Here is a 17421-nt window from a genome sequence, read left to right as displayed (position 1 = left end):
CTCTTCACCAGCTTCCTTTGAATTACAAAGATATGTAAAGTAGCATACTGAAAATTCCCTGAATGTGACAAGTTCTAATATTATATTTTTATGAAAACAGACTGACATAATCAGGTTTGACATTTTCTGACTCTTTTATGAAATAATAAATAGGTTAAAATAAAATCACATCACAGTTCTTTTCTGTTTTTTAATTTTGTTTTGTTTTTTGTTTGTTTGTTTTTGTTTTTCTAGTAAGTGAATTGTATGTCCAGTCTCAGAACAGAATTGACACCAGGAATACAAACCCCATAGGACCCTAAATGTTTCTGTCTTTACTTCAAATTTGCTAATTCTTATAATTGTTGTTATTGTTGCTTTGAACAGCACAGATTGTGCTTAGCTGCCATATTTTCTTTGTAGGGCAGACAAATGATGATTATCAGGGATTACCCCAGCATCATTGGACATTTGAATCAAAACAAAACTCAGCTCTGAAAGTGCATTGACAATGGACTCTGGCTTCACTCAGGAACTCATGATTGTCTATTTCTGAGTTCTACCATGGGATAGCAGAATTTCCGCAATATCTTTTTCTGCTTCATCACTGAGAATTGTCAGATGCCAAATACTGGCAAAATAATAGTAGAAGTGATAATGTTTGGAAACTAATAGTATGCATACAATCATGTTTCACATCATGTATATGTTAACTTACCACAGCACTGTATGTGCTTCAATTTAAATCAGGATTCCTATCCCCACAGTTTATCCATAAAACAGACATTTTTTCCACCATTGTATCTCTAAAGAATTCAGCAGTATAACTACATTTTACGTCTTATTAATTTTAGAGTCTTCAAAACCAAGTTGAACACTAGCTGATATTTAAACATATTATCAAAAGAATTAACTAGTCTTTTTTTAATGCTGTTACCAGGTTCCTAAAATAAAATAGTTCTGACCTTATCAGGTTTGGATGTCATATTGTAACATGACATTTCAGGCTTCTGAAAATAACTGCTATGCTGTTATTTTTTTAATTTCCATACATAATATACAATGGAATAAGGACTTATTTCATCAAAATTAAACTCTCTAATAATGAGTCATGGAAATTTAACTATTTGACTTTGGTTAACTTATTTTGTCATTAGAAATACTTCTGTAATAGTGGTATACCCTAGGTTGATTCTACTACACCGATGTCACCATAGATTTAATTATGCTTTTAGATATTACCTTAAGGTATTGTGGAAAAGAAGAGACAAAGATGAAACAATTTTTAATTTTTATTTAGAAACTATAAAATATGGTGCAGTATTCTAAGTAGTACCCTAGACATGCCCATGATATATATGCTTTCTTCAGTCCCTAGTATCAAATAGCAGTGCCTATTATATTATTCTCTATTGAAGTCCATGGTAATTCTTTTGTAACCCGAGAACTGCGCAGCTGTTAGAATGAAGCTGTGCCCGAATCCTCTTATCATATAGCAAAATTATGGAATATTCCAGAACACACTGTATCTGTCTATAGTGTTCCCTTGATATTAGTCCATAGTGTTCCCTTAATACTAGATAAAGTATCCTGTCTTTGTAGGCTGTAAATTGTTCTTGGCAGTTCTATAGCCTGCATTTCTGCTCCTGGGGAGTAGGAAAGATGGATACATATTAATCAAAATTTAGTGGCTGTGCTGTAACTCACAAGTTGATACCCTGGGGATTTATAAATGAAACAGTCAGAGTTTCCTATGCTGTATGATGATGTAGATTTATTAAATTAGGAGGCTGTAAAATTAGAACAGGGACTCTCTTTTATGTTAAACATATGAATATGCGGGTATAATTGCCATATTTTAAAATGCATGTTTGGGAAAGGGAAATGCTTACAGGAGATTTCTCTTTAGAATGTTCTTTATCAGGAGCCAAAGTCTCACAACCATGAGGGCCATGAGCAGGTCTAGTGGGGGAGAGCACTAAGAGAGATACAGCACCAGGCCAGAGCTAGCTAGCATGGTGGCCTTGATTAGAGAGAAAGTGTGCCTCCTTTTTAAACCTGGAGCAGAGCAACTTTAGAGAGATGGCTGCCATTTCTAACATGATGCAATCTAAAGAAAGGAGCCTTCAAATTCCCTGAAGAAACAATTTCTGACCCTTAGGGATTTTCAGGGTGTTGCAGGAAATTCTACACCATGTGACTTAGTGGACCTAACCTATCTGCAAGAAAGCAAGCAGTAGGTAGCACTACAAACCTATTCTGCAGTTGCAAAGGGGACAGAGTGACTTACTGTAGCTGAGTTTTCCTGGGTCACAGTCAGGACAAATCTCTCTCACCCGCCAGTGTCGCAGCTGCTCAGACCTAACCAAGTAAACACACAGAGACTTATATTACTTATAAACTGTATGGCCATGGCAAGTTTCTTGCTAACTGTTCTTATATCTTAAATCAACCCATTTATATTAATCTATAATTTGCCGCATAGCTCGTGGCTTACCAGTATCTTAACATCTTCTCATGGCAGCAGCTGGCAGCATCTCCCTGACTCAGCCTTCCACTTCCCAGACTTCTCCTCTCTCCTTGTCCCTCCTATACTTCCTGCCTGGCTACTGGCCAATCAGTCTTTTACTTATTAACCAATCAGAGCAACACATTTAACATATAGACCATCCCACAGCAACTTACTTTTCCCTTTGAGACTTAAGTCTCAGCAGATTGTCAGGTCTTGTTCTAAGTGACAGAATGCAGGTGACAATAGCCTGATTTCTGGGAGAGAAGGGCAGTTACTGAGTCTGGGATCTACCAGTAATATAACATCCATATTTCTAAACATTATGTGTAAACAACTTTAGGATGATGGCTTCATCATTTGGAAAAGGTCGGAGCCTAGCAATGTCAGAATCAGAACATTGTGTGAATTCTGTTAGTAAAAGTAATGTTATGAAGCAGTGAAGGCTTGCTTTTCATTTAAATTTCGTCCCCTCTTGCACTCATTCAAAGGCCACCTAAAAAGATCAGTGTGGAAAGTTTATTCTCAACTTGAGTACACAAACACACATCAGACCAACTTCTGGGGGTGTTTGGAGACATGTTCTAAAGTACCACATCAGATAGGTTAAATCAGAGCAGGGAATGGGGGTGGGTTAGAGCTGAGAACCTGCACTTGAAATATATGGACACATATCTTAAAAAAACATTCATTTCATTTTCATAGCCACATGGGGATTCATTGTTGCATGCTATTCGTAAGGTAGACATTTCATTTCCAGATCTAGTTCTGTTACGTATTAGCTTTTTTGACACTTCAATTCACTGACCCCATAAGAGTTATTGAGTTGTATCAGATACATTACAAGCCATCTGTCTTTCATAATACCAGACCCCCTGATGCTTTCATTAATCAATAATTGTCATCATCATCTACATATTTGAGGTAGTTATTAGAGATTATAGTCAAATCTTTGTGTGAGTTTTTTAGGTATGTGTGCATGCCTGAGTGCACACGTACCTGTGTGTCTGCATGTAGTGACCCTGAGTTGACTTCTGGTTTCTTCTTTTATTGTTCTCTACATTTATTATTATTATTATTATCGTTTGTTTTGTTATTATTATTATTATTATTAATTTTGATTCAGAGTCTCTTGCTGAACCTGGAGTTTTGCATTTAGGCTGAAGTGGATAGCTAGAGAGACCTGGGGATCCACCTGTGTATGAGCTTCTGGTTCTAGGATTAAAGGTTTATAGGTGCATAACACACTGTAGGCTTTTAGCTGGGTGCTGGTATCTTAACTCAGGTCTCCATGCTTGCTCAGGAATCACTATCCCTTTGGATTATCTCTCAGCCCTCTATTTAAATATTATAAGAGTGAACAAGTGATGTTATTTTTCGAAGAATTCTACAACATAATTAGTTTGTATGGTTTGCTCTAATTGTAGGTAAATTATTCCACTTTCTACTGTTTGAATGCTGAGTTTTCCCTTATTTATTTTCCAGCGTTGCCGGTAAACAATTTATTAGAACAACAATATTTCAATTCTGTATTAGTGAAACTTAGCTTCCTCTTGTAAATGCCCTATCTAGTCATCAGTGATTTAAGCAGAAGGCTGATCCATTTGGTACACATCTCTTTCTGCAAGATAATTACTCTTAAACAGTAAGGATTATCTGTTGGTGCAGGAGATAACTACTTTTCATTGTGCCAGTGACTCTCCTAGTTTTATTTAAAATGGAGAACCTAGAAAGGGAAGCATTGGCCAGAGATGGGTGCACAAGGCACTAAAAGGGACATGTATGTTGTTGGGATGGTTTTCCTTTGCAGTGCCCTCTTGCTTTCTTCTCACTCCAGGTTTCATAGTTTTCATGGAACTTACATTAACTTGTTATTGATATCTGTCAAACAGTTGGGTCCCTATTTCCAGGCTAATGGCACCATTATACAAATTCTCAGAATTGAGTCAGAAATCTTTCTACTTTAGGCAGCCTAACCATACAAATAAAAGATATGTTAGTTACAATCTTACAATGTTTTATCTTTGACTGAAATTGCAAATTATATAATAAATACTTAGTATTATATAATAAATAATACTTAGTATAATAAATAAATACTTAGTATCATCCCTGTATTCCAATGGCATGACTCTTTGTCTGTGGTTATTGTCTGTCCTATGTGCCTTGTTAGTCATTGCTTAGCCTATCTGTGTACCACTTCCAGGGAAACTCTGCACATCAACTTTGAAAAGGATGGAATTTATTTGGGAGTGTTCTTTGCTCCTTGTGTTTCCCTTAGACACTAATGTTACTAATGTTCACAAACTCTCTAACTCTATTGACTTTTTTGCAGAATCAAAACAATTCTGCAAAGCTAAGACTCTTCATTCCCAAAAGACAAAATTTCCTGCATCAACCACAGGCTAGCAGGTGAAGGTAGAGGCTATAATTTTTTGTTTCTAAATTCACTGAAACTGATTTTTTTTTATTCATGTACATTTATGGACATACTAACCAGTTTCATACAAATGCTTTATTCATGTATATTATATGCTTTGACCATATTTACCTCTTCTAGTTTTTTTCTCCCAGATAACCTTGCTTCTATTTTCATGTATATATGATGATTAGTGTTCATCATTGACTTGACTTGATTTAGTATCACCATGGAAACACATCTCTGGGTACGTCTTTGAGGCTTTTTCTAAAATGATTTAACTGAAGAAGGAAGACATCCTCTGACTGCATAAAAAGGAAAAAAAGTTAGCTGAATCCTAACATTCACCTTTCTTTGGTACCTGACTGCAGACACAGTGTGACTATCTATATATATATATACCTATATTTATGAATTCCCTAAAGTGATTGACTGTAACATCAAGCTCTGAGACAAAATTAACTCTTCCTTCTCTAAGTTTCTTTCTTTTTTCATATATTTTATTACAAAAATGGGAAATGTAAATAGTAATAAAGAAAAATTTATATCTGCATGATATATGTCTTATATTTAACACACATATATAAATCTATCTATCATCCTTTCATACATACATATATATATATCAAATGGGGATAAAGATATGCATAATGGGATACACATGAGAGAAAACACGATATTTATCTTTCTGAATCTGGTTCATTTCATTTCAAGTGATGATCTCCATTTTCCTATAAAAGAATATAATTTTATTTTTCTCCTTCTGGCTGAATAAAACTCCACTGTGTGTATATAAGCACCACATTTTGTTTATCTGTTGATCTGTTAAGGAACACTTGAAATCATCATAGTTATATGATGTGTCCCTACTTTAGCAATTCTTCTCTTTTTTTTTCAAAATCTTGTTGGGTTATTTCTGCTTTGATTTTGTCTTGAAACTTCAAGTTATCTCATCTTTCCTTAATCTACTAATGCTGCTGAAATAATTCCTAGGGGAAGTTTGGTCTGGCACCGAGCTCCACCTGCTGTAGCATCGCCACGGCTCTTGTCTGAGATTCATTTTGATTCTGTTTCTCACCCATGTTATTCTGACAACTTTGAAAATGGTCTTTTTGTAATGGCATTGGCTATCTCTTGAACCTACTGGAGCTACTGTAACAGAACATTCTCCAGCTTTATGTAAAGAATTAAAACATCACTTATCATTTTCCAGGGGCCTGGGGCCACAAGGTTAAGGTGTTTCCATGATAGGATCTTTGGAGGCCTCTCTCACTGGACATACAGAAAGAACCTCTGGCTGCCTCTTCTCATGATCTATTGACTAAGCTCATTGTGCCACTTTGCATGGGTGAATTTCTTTTCTAATATCCAATATCAGTCAGGTGGGTTTAGAGTCCACTTTAATCACCTCCATTAACTCCTTCAACCAGACTAGTTGCATTTGAAGAAATTATGGACCATTACTCTAACAGACATAGCAACACTTACTCAAGATTATAGAATTAATAAAAAATTCTTGCTATTTTTTTTTAGATAGGGTCTCAATCTTTAGCCCAGAATAGCCTAAAACTCACTGTGTAGCCCAGAATGCTCATAAAGGTAGCTTCAGTCTTCTGGGTGCTGTAATTACAGGTATGAACTGACCCACCTAGCTAAATTTCTGATACTAATACTAAACTATAATATCAATTGGTTCTATAATGAGCTCAATAACCAGGACTAATTGTGGGGATGTTATGTCTACCTTTAGAATATCATTTTATAGTCTTAAGAGGAAAATAAAAGCTAAGTATGATAGCTCCTGCCTATGGTATTAGCAATTCTAAAAGGCAAGTGGAGAATTTCTTAACTGCAAAACTTTATGATCAGCCTGCATGGTTTTGAAAAACAATGGCTTAAACAGCAAAATCAATTTATATATAGACTTGTGCTGAGTATGAGTGTAAAAATATTTTCCATGTATGGCTGCATCTAGATCCTTGTTGTAAATTAGAATTGTGTATCTATGCAAAAGAAGATTCATAGTAATAATAATTGCATTCATAGAGTTGTATACACCAGTAAAATTTCTTTGTTTTAAGTCTCTGAGAGAAATACGGATGAATCTTCATCTTGCTTTGTAAGGAAGATCTGTCCTTAATGAGCCATAAAGCTAATTTCTTGAAGAATTAAATGGGAATGCACACCCTCAACCTAAATCTGAGTAATTAGTGATGCCACACTGTCTCCATTCACAATCACATACCTGAGAGTAGATGGAAGAAATGGAACAAATCATATTTTCTCATTAGAGAGATTATAATCGCAAACGTGCAGTCTTTCCAGAAGTAATTTTCCATTAAGGAATATTTATATTTCCATGATTAAAAAAAATAACTTGGTCTAAGCTAGCTCAGTATGTTTCATCATCAACAGTTTCTTACAGTTTTTGCTGAGAAGTCTGGAAAAGCTGTTTACCCAAAGATACACACTCATGCCTTTCTCTCTGGGTTAACGCTTCTTGGTCTTTAAGTACTGATGATTGTTCACAGCCTACATTCTCTACCTATTGTACTTGAAATAGGTACAGTCATTTAGTGGCTGTTCTGTTCCTTTGCTGAATCTTCTTATTATTTTTGACAAAAGAGAGGAACACAATTGGGAAGCTTCATTTCTTTACCTCTCATGTTGAAAATGGAGACATGATGAGGACTATTTCTAAAAGCACAAATCTTAAGTATAATGATGCCTCGTAGCTACTGGTGCAGAAAATAATGGCAAGTTGATGCTTCTGATTAATATCATCACATATTAATAACATCTAATTAACTTTTACTTGAAGCATAGCAGCTGTATCATATGATCTTTGCATAAATTTCAACGCAATAAAGGGGAATTGCATGCTAATGTATTTCTGCTTTAATCTTTCTTGGTAATTCATTCACTTACAAAACTGTGCTACTTGTATACCAAGATGTACTTACTGCATCAATAAGACTTCTCTTCAAATTGGATAATACATACTTCATTGTAAAAATTTATGTCAAATAATACTTTTAGCCATTTGCTGTAGTATTCCATAAATGTATTTATATAGATTTTAAACAGGAATAATATTTTATGACTGATTAAAATCCTAATAATTTTAAAGGAATCTGGACATTAAAATTATTCTTCTAATAAATAAGTAAATGGAGTATGGGGTGAGGGCCAAATAATAAAGAAGGCCAAGTAATAAAGTGCTTTCTTTGCATACATGATCATATGAGCTAAAACATAGAATTCATATAAAAATCATCCTATAAGTTAGTGTTTGTAATCTCAGCTCTTATAAAGTATAACAGGCAGATCCTTGTGGCTTAATGTTTAGCTGCCTAGTATATTTGGTGAGCTCCAGGACAGTGCGGATCCTGTCTTAAGGAAACAAGTTGGATACTGATAGACAACATCTGAAGTTGTACTGTGCCTTGTACATCCACTCCCACACATATGGCGGTTCATGTCCACTCATGTCCACATAAGCACCCTCAAATACAGTCACACAAACAACACAAAGTAAATATAACAGTGAATGTGTGTGATGTGTGTTTGTGTGTGTGTGTGTGTGTGTGTGTGTGTGTGTGTGAGAGAGAGAGAGAGAGAGAGAGAGAGAGAGAGAGAGAGAGAGAGAAAGTGATGATTTCAGCACTAGATGATTGTGCTGAAAAGAGAAAATATAAAGTATGCAATAATAATGAAATAAATCTTTAGCCATAAACATCAGAAATATAAAGATTGATTCACACACACACACACACACACACACACACACACACACACACACACACTGTACAGTCCCCTTACCTCCTGGATCTTAAGTACCACACAAATAAATGTAACATTACTGTGTGACTGACGACTATTTAAGAAGTACATGGTTCATATTAGCCCATGATGGGATGTGATATGAGCAGGAAAGGGAACGTTTTCCCTTTAGGTAGAGTTAAGTATAGATTTATTTAAAAATGAAATAGCCAAATCTGAATGCAGTGAAAATCTACCTTGGGAACTATAAATTAAATACACACAGGATCTGGTAGATCCTCACTACAGATAGATAAAACTTATGTCTTAGGTTTGTAGCTGCCTCATTGCTAATCAAAGATTAATTCTGACTAGGCTCACTGTTAGTATAAAGTCAACACAATATCTACAGGCATCACATCCAAATCCAGGTGAGGTTATATCATGATCTACTCAAATCTGTCTCTAATAGTTTCCCATATGAATAGGAGAAAAGCCCCCAATACTGACAAATACCTACACAACCCCTCCTTCCTTCCTTCAACCAGTGAGCTGCTCAGTCCCATTTCTCTTTGTACACTAACTTTGTCCCAGATCCTCTGGCCTATTTGAATCTTCTCAAGTCTCTGTCTTTTGGATGTTTACCCAGTCTGTGAGTTTTACTAAGATAAAGACTCCTTAATTTTATGAGAAAATCTCTTCTAAAACATCAATATATTACCTTCTTAAACATCAGTTCACTTTCTTCTGGCCCCTCGTCATCATCTGAAATAACATACTTTTACAATTATTTATGGTCTCTCACTACACACCCAGAATACCAGCTGCAGGATTCTCCTCTTTTATTTCAGTCAGATATTTTTATCTGTTGTATTTTTCTTTTCCATTCCATTGCTGAATTTGTGTTTGGCTTATGAGCACAATACAAGTTAAATAAGTGTTGTATATTGAACGAGCATGTGAATAAAAGTAGGGTTTTATTCAGAGGTAAGTCAATGCATACAAGCCTTGTTTTAGATGAAAACTGATAGACCTGTAATAGACAAAGATCAATATTTGTGATCATGCCTGTTAGAGAATTTTAAAAGTACATTGACTAAGGCAGGAGAAAAATAGATGGACTCTAGAGATATTTGAAGTTTCTGACTATAATCACAACACTTTAAAGAATGAGCCTGGAGGATTCTCATGCAATTTAGGCTAGCATTGGGTACATACTTATCTAAAGTAATAGGCTTTCTGGTGGATTAAACAATAAAAAAGAATGAAAAAAATTTAAGCAGTTGGGCTCATCCTTTGCTGCAGGGAGAGACCTTGTCTCCTTCTCTTCTTTCTCCCCAAGAAATACAAGGGATGTTTGATTTTATTGCTTAGTACTTTTGTTTGATTGCTATTAAACAATTAATATTTGGTTTGCTATAGGTCCTGGGCTGTCTAATGTCAGGATCTTTGTCACACAAACATTGCCAGATATGAGTTCCATCTCATGGAGTAGGCTTTAAGTCAAATCGGTTGTTGGTTGATTGGGATTTCACTTAAGAGCTGTGGAATATTTCATGTTTAAATGTTCCACATTTTCTATATGCATTCTTCTGTTGAGGGACATCCTGTTACTAGCTCTCATGAAAAGAGTGTCAGTGATCATGATAGAACATGTGTCTCTGTGGTAGGATGGAGTATCCTTTGGGTATATGCTCAAGAGTGGTATATGTGGATCTTGAGGTAGATCAACTCCTGTCTTCCTGAGGCACTAACACAATGATTTTCATAGTGGCTGTACAGCTACAAAGCACCAGTAATGGATGAGTGTTCCCCTTCCTGCACATCCTTGCCAGCATGAGGGGTCATTTGTTTTATTTACACAGCCATTCTGACAGGGATAAGATGAAATCTCAAAGTAATTTTGATTTCCACTTCCCTGATGGCTAAAGATTTTGAACATATCTTTATCTGTTTTACAGTCATTTGAGTTTCCACCATTGAGAATTCTCTGTTTAATTCTAGACCCCATTTTAAATTGGTTATTTATTTTCTTGATACATAGTTTTTTGAGTACTTTATATGTTTTGGATATTAGCCCTCTATTAGAGGTGTAATTGGTACAAGTCTTTCTCTATTCTGTAGGCTGCTACTTTGTATGGATGATGGTGTCCTTTGCCATGCAGAAGTTTTTCAGATTCATGAGGTCCCCCTTATTAATTTTTGATCTTGGTGTCTGTGATAGTTCTGCTCTGTTCAGAAAGTCTTTTCCTGTGCCAGTGATTTCAAATATATTTTTTACTTTCTCTTCTATCATATTCAGTGTATCTGGTTTTATATTGAGGCCTTTAGTCCTTTTGGAGTTGAATATTGTGCACAGATCCTGTTTGACCAGCACCATTTGTTGCAGATGCTCTTTTTTTTTCCAATATATATTTCTGACTTCTTTATCAGTAAATGTCTGGTGTGTGGGTTTATATCTGGGTGTTTGATTTGATTCCACTCATAGATGTTTCTTGTGTCATGGTATTGTAGCTTCATAGTACAATTTGAGATCAGGGATGGTGATACCTCCAGGTGTCCTGTTTTAGCTATCCTGAGTTTTTGTGTTTCCATATGAAGCTGAAAATTGTCCTTTCAAAATGTGTGATGAATTATGTTGGAATTTTGATGGGGATTTGCATTGACTCTGTATATTGCTTTTGGTATGATGGACAGTTTTTACTATATTAGTTCTACTGATTCATGAGCATGCGAGATCTTTCCATCTTCTGATAGATTCTTCAATGTCTTATAGTTTTTATCAAACAAATCTTTTACTTGTTTGGCTGGAGTTACCCCAAGATATTTTATATTATTTGAGGCTATTGTAAAAGATGTTGTTTCCTTGATTTCTTTCTCAGTTTATTTGTCATTTGTATATGGGAAAGCTATTGATTTTTGTGAATTAATATTTTATTCAGCTATTTCATTTCTTTCAGCTGTTTTCTGAAAGTGTTTCTCAGCTCTAGGAGATTTCTGGAAAAATTTTTAGGGTCACTTACATATACAGTCATATCATCTGCAAATAAACATGCTTTGACATCTTACTTTCCAATTTGTATTTCCTCCAGCTGTTTTATTCCTCTAGTCAAGACCTCCAATACTATATTGAATAGATATTGAGAGACTGGACAACCCTTTTTTTTGTTGTGGGATAGTTGTACACTGTGTGATAATGTATTGTTATGATTGGTGTAACAAAAAACAGAATGACCAATAGCTACACAGGAGGTACAGGTGGGATTTCTGGGGAGAGAGAGAAAGAGGAGGAGGAATCTAGGTGTGCATAAGATATAAGGAGACAGAGAGCAAGCAGGCTGTGCAGGAGGATAGGTAACAGCCATGAGCCATGCATGTGGCAGAACATAGATTAATACATATGGGTTAATTTAAGTTATAAGAGCTAGTTAGAAACAAGCCTAAGCTATAGACTGAGCTTTCTTTCTTGTCTTCTTATCTTCTTTTCTTTCTTATTTTTATTTTAGAATTTTCAAATATGCTGTTAAGTTACTATTACAAGATATATCCTTATTTTATGTAAGCACTCAGTGGTATGAAATTGCCTCTTAGAAATGCCCTCATTGTCCCATAAGATTGAGTATGTTGTATATTCATTTTCACTTTTGAGAGAGTCTCTAATATCTTTATTGATTTCTGTCCTGACTCATTTTCATTCAGTAGTGAGTTGTCCTGTTTCCACGAGTTTGTACGTTTTCTATGGTTTCTATTGTTGCTGACATCCAGTTTTAATCCATGGTGGTCAGATAGGATAAAGGGTTTTATTTAAATCTTCTTGTATTTGTTGAGACTTGCTTTGTGACTTAGTATGAACTCAATTTGGGAAAAGTTCCAGGAGGTGCTGAGAAGAAGATATATTCTTTTGTGATTGAGTAAAATGTTCTGTAAATATCTGTTAGGTCAATTTGGTTTATAATGTCATTTAACTCCAGAATTTCTCTGTTTAGTTTTTGTCTGAGTAACCTGTTTATTGGTGAGAGTTGGGTATTAATGGCTCCGATTATCTGTGTGTGAAGGTCAATATGTGATTTAAGCTGTAAGAGTGTTTCTTTTACAAACTTGGGTATCCCTATGTTTGTTGCCTATATGTTATGAATTGCAAATTCCTCTTGGTGGATTTTTTCTTTGATGAATATGTAATGTCCTTCCCTAGCTCTTCTGATTAGTTTAGATTTGAAATATTATTTTGTCAGGTATTAAAATGACTGTATCAGGATTTTTTTTGGTACATGTGCTTGGAATATTCTTTTATACTTAGATGATGTTGATCCTTGCTATTAAGCTAAGTTTCTTGGATACAGCAGAAGGATGAATCCTGCTTTTACATCTGTTAGTCTCTGTGTTTTATTAGGGAATTGAAAATATTGATGTTGAGAGTTGTCAATAAACAGTGTTTATTGATTCCTGTTATTTTGCTAGTGTGTGTGTTGTGTGTGTGTGTGTGTGTGTGTTTGTTTTGTGTTCATCCTGTTTTTGGTGGATATATGTTAAAAATTGCAAAATTCCTCTTTAGATTTGCTGGTCTGGGATTATTTATTCATTGTGTATTCTTGCGTGTGGTTAACATCTTTATATTGGAGTTTTTTTTTTTCTAGTTCTTCCATAGGATTGAGTTGCAGATAGATATTGCTTTAATTTGCTTTTATCATGAAGTGTCTTATTCTGTGATTGAAAGTTTTGAGTGTATAGTAGTAGTCTGGACTGGCATCTATGGTCTTTTAGAGTCTGTAAAAAAAATCTTTCCAGGCCCTTCTGTTTTTTTATAGTTTCTACTGAGAAGTCAGGTATTATTCTGATAGGTTTGCCTTTATATGTTTTTTGGTCTTTTTTCCTTGTTGCTTTTAATATTCTTTCTATGTTCTGTATAGTTAACGTTTTGATTATTAGGTGTAGATAAGACTTTGTTTTCTAGTCCGGTCTATTTCTATTTCCGTATATTTCTTCTAACTTGATCAACATCTCCTTCTTTATGTTAAGAAAATTCTCTTTTATGATTTTGTTGAAAATATATTTTTTCTGCCTTTGACCTTTGTTTCTTCCCTTTCCTCTATTCCTATTGTTCTTTGATTTTGTCTTTTCATACTGTTCCAGATTTCCTTGATGTTTTGTGCCAGGAGTTTTTTAGATTCAACATTTTGTTTGACAGAGGTATCTAGATCTCCTATCTAGTCTTCAATGCCTAGGATTCCACCTTCCATCTCTTATATTTGGTTATTGAGACTTGCATCTGAAATACCCATTTAAGATCCTAAATGTTTCATTTCCAAATCTTCTCCAGTTTGTGTTTTCTTTATTGATTTTATTTCCACTGTCTGGTCTTAAACTGTTTTATTCATTTTCTTCCATGGTTTGTGTTTTCATGGATTTCTTTAATGAATTTATTAATCTCTTTAAGAGCCTTTATTACATTATGAAGGCTCTTCTAAAGTCTTTGTCTTGTGTTTCAGCTATGTTTCCTTTCTCAGGGTTGCTGTACTCTCGTGGAAACATACTGTCCTGGTTGCTATTGCTTGTGTTTTTACTTCAGTACCTAGGCACCTGGATGTGGGAAGACTAGAGTTCTAGGTGCTGCTATCTGGTCTTGCCTTTGTAAAAATGCGTGTCTTGTGCCATCCTTTGTTTTGTGTTTTTATTGTTGCTGGGTTTTTTTTTTGTTTGTTTGTTTTTTGTTTTGTTTTTGTTTTTGTGTTTTTGCCTTCTCTGATTCTTAGAAGAGTGTGGTAGCTGTGTGTTGCCTGTTAGGGATTCCTTCTGGGGGCCTGATGAGTGTTGCCACTGGGGGTTCCTCGTAACTGTGGTTGTAGATATTGGAAGCTGATACTTAAAAATGGGGATAGGCATAGGGAAATGTGAGATGAGGGGCTCCACAGGTAGGTAGAAAGAAGGGTGATGAACCAGTTTCTGCTTAATCCCCCCGGAAAGGGGACAGAGGGTTAGTAGAGGTTGCAACAAGTAGTCTGCTACAGAGCTGGGATAAGAATCAGGGGTTGGGCATGAAGTGGGGATGGAGGGTGAAGAACTAGCTTTTCTGCTTTGTTGGCCTACTTGCTTCTCTGGCAGATTGACTTTGGGTTTCTTGGGAATGCCTGCTAAGGTTGGGGTCTGGGATAACAGGATGAGTGGGGAGAAAGTTTGAGGGAGAAATCTGTGTGATCCCCTGGAGATGGGGCCCAAAAGAAGGTAGAGACCACAGCAGGGGGTCCGATACACAGCTAGTTGAGAGGAGACTAGGGGTCAGAGTTGGAGGGCAGGAAGGAGCAATGAAGATTAACAGTTAGACTGTGTGCTTCCCTGGAAAGAGTCCAGGACAGTATTAATAGCCCATAAAGTGACAAAATACCTTTTTGAAAAACTATTTTGAGCAATCAGTATTTGGTTATCATTTATGGAAACCTCTCTGCCTTGAACATTGTGACTCAGTAAGCACAGAGACATGGAAAGTTTGAAAATATTTAGAATCAACAGAAATGTAAAATTATTTCAAAGATTCAAACTGATTTTCTTTTATATTTCTTATGATAACCTTCTAAAATTAAGATTTTTTTAACTGTAGACTTTACTTCCAAAGGCAAACATTTGTATTAAGATATACTGAAAAAACATATATGTGGCTGAGAAATTCTCAGGACATATGAAAGAATAATAGCTGTATGTTTTAATTTTTATTTGTTGTGCTATATTTAAAATGTATTAAAAATAATTTTATTAGCTATGGAGAACATAAAAGTTGATTTGAAATGTGGGCATATCTACCTTAGAGAAAAAGGAAACAAAACATGAATCTGCATACAAATATAAGCAAATAATAAACTGTGTAATATAAAGAGCAACAAGGATTAACATTGTGTAATGCAAATCTTTGCTCCCATGGGGACTCTAAGGAAGAAATGTTCCAATTTTTGGTTTTATATAAAGAGTGTTGACTATAGAAAGTAGATTGTATTTTTGTAGGATGGAAGCAGCATTGTTGGGAAGTTGCTCTTTTTTCCATAGATGATTTTATTTTGATGGTATGCTTATTTCTATTAACATTTATAAATTCTTGATTTTAATGTATTGCTAGGTAAACTACTTACACTTTCCTGATGACACAGATTCTGCTTTTCTGTAGAATGAGCGGAGTCACAAATGTCACCTTAAATAATACTTTTAAATTGTGACTTATATTTATAAAAATTAATAGTCATAGGTTTGTCTACCTATTCCTTAAAATTAAGATGGAATGCTCAAAGAAGAATTGATAAGCAGAAGCATAATTATGTTCTTAATGATTATTGTAATTAAATTCACTCTGTGTTTTAGTTGTGAATTTCTTGACATTGAGACTACAGTGATGAAATTTCTGCTGCTCAGAAACTTTAGGAACAAATTAATTTTTCAAAACACTTCTGGCAATTTAATACACATATTAATTGATATTTAACTTTATGCAGTAAAATTGTTTCCTGAAAATTAATTACCTTATCCTCTGTTTGGGCTAATTATGAAGCAACACAATTTCAAATTAAAAGTGTAAGTGGTTTTGATTTAATTACATTGTGATAATTAATAATACAGGTGAGTTTTTTAGTATAAAGACATCCATGATCAAAGGATATATTCCTAAAGGATTTTTGGAATAGTTTTATCATATTCTAGAGATGAATGCCTGGTTATGTAAGTGGAAGATGAAAGTATGTTAGCGAAAAATAATTACCAGTGGGATTCTTGTGCAGAGTCTGAATTGAAACTTTAACAGCATCAATATTTGCTTAATACAATGTTTGTAATATTTAGGTGTCATAATATTATAAAGTTATTCCCTGAGTATCAATTTTTGGCAGGTAAGTAGAACTAAATAATTACATAGGATACATCAGAGAGGTCAGGGATTTAACTCAGTGGAATAGCACCAGCCTAAGAAATACAATGCCTTGAGCTTTGCTCTCAGTTCTGGAAAAATAAAAGATGGATTGTGAAATACCTGAATTATGCAAGAGGTGATCTACTATTGTCTTGGCTTTATAAGTAGCATATTAATGTTGAATACTTTTATTTCTCTTTTGAACATTTCCTCTTCCACACAATCCTTTAATTTTAAAACATCAAAGTTTTGGCCTAATACCACAGGATAAATTTTATATTAATATTCTTAAAAATAAGATAGTTTTTCAATTTAATAATCTTTATGCATGTAGACAGGAAAACTCCACTAATTGTAGAAACACTGTGAGTTACACATTCCTAATTACAGTCATTTTCACTAATTGTTCTTTAGTATATTGTTCCAATGTAAAATAAGATTAAAATTTGACCTTTAGACAATGAGATATGCAATAATTAAATTTTTAAAGTATCATTTTAACGAAGTTATGTTATTATTATTCACCAATTAAAACTCATAAATGGACCTTTATATTCTTCTGTTTTAAACATCTGTGAAAAACAGCAGTGTTGATGGCAGAAGTCATTCCACTACTCTGCATACAAGAGCAAAGTAATAATTAATGCACAATTCAAATAGATTTCATCATTTAATTAACAGATTATGAAAGTTTGCCCTCTACTTCTGTAGCTCAGTTACGTGGGAAAGAATCCTATCACAAATTGTTACCTTAGGCCAGAGAGATGGCTCAAATATTAAGAGCACACATGGTTCTTCTGGAACAGCGATTCTCAACTTGGGGGTGGTGACTCCTTGGGCAAACTTCTATTTCCATTACAATCCATTACT

The 17421-nt window shown here is 34.7% G+C and overlaps 1 protein-coding gene across 1 annotated transcript in view; it reads left to right on the top strand.

Annotated features, from left to right (window-relative positions):
* The window catches only part of Sgcz (sarcoglycan zeta), a 1053795-nt gene that overhangs the window by 221294 nt on the left and 815080 nt on the right, over positions 1-17421 (top strand). The gene's annotated exons all lie outside the window — the stretch shown is intronic.

The sequence above is a fragment of the Peromyscus leucopus genome, chromosome 17, assembly GCF_004664715.2.
Source record: "Peromyscus leucopus breed LL Stock chromosome 17, UCI_PerLeu_2.1, whole genome shotgun sequence".
Classification (NCBI taxonomy): Eukaryota; Metazoa; Chordata; class Mammalia; order Rodentia; family Cricetidae; genus Peromyscus; species Peromyscus leucopus.
The sequence above is the reverse complement of the archived record's forward strand: the minus strand, read 5'-3'. Positions and strand labels throughout refer to the sequence as shown.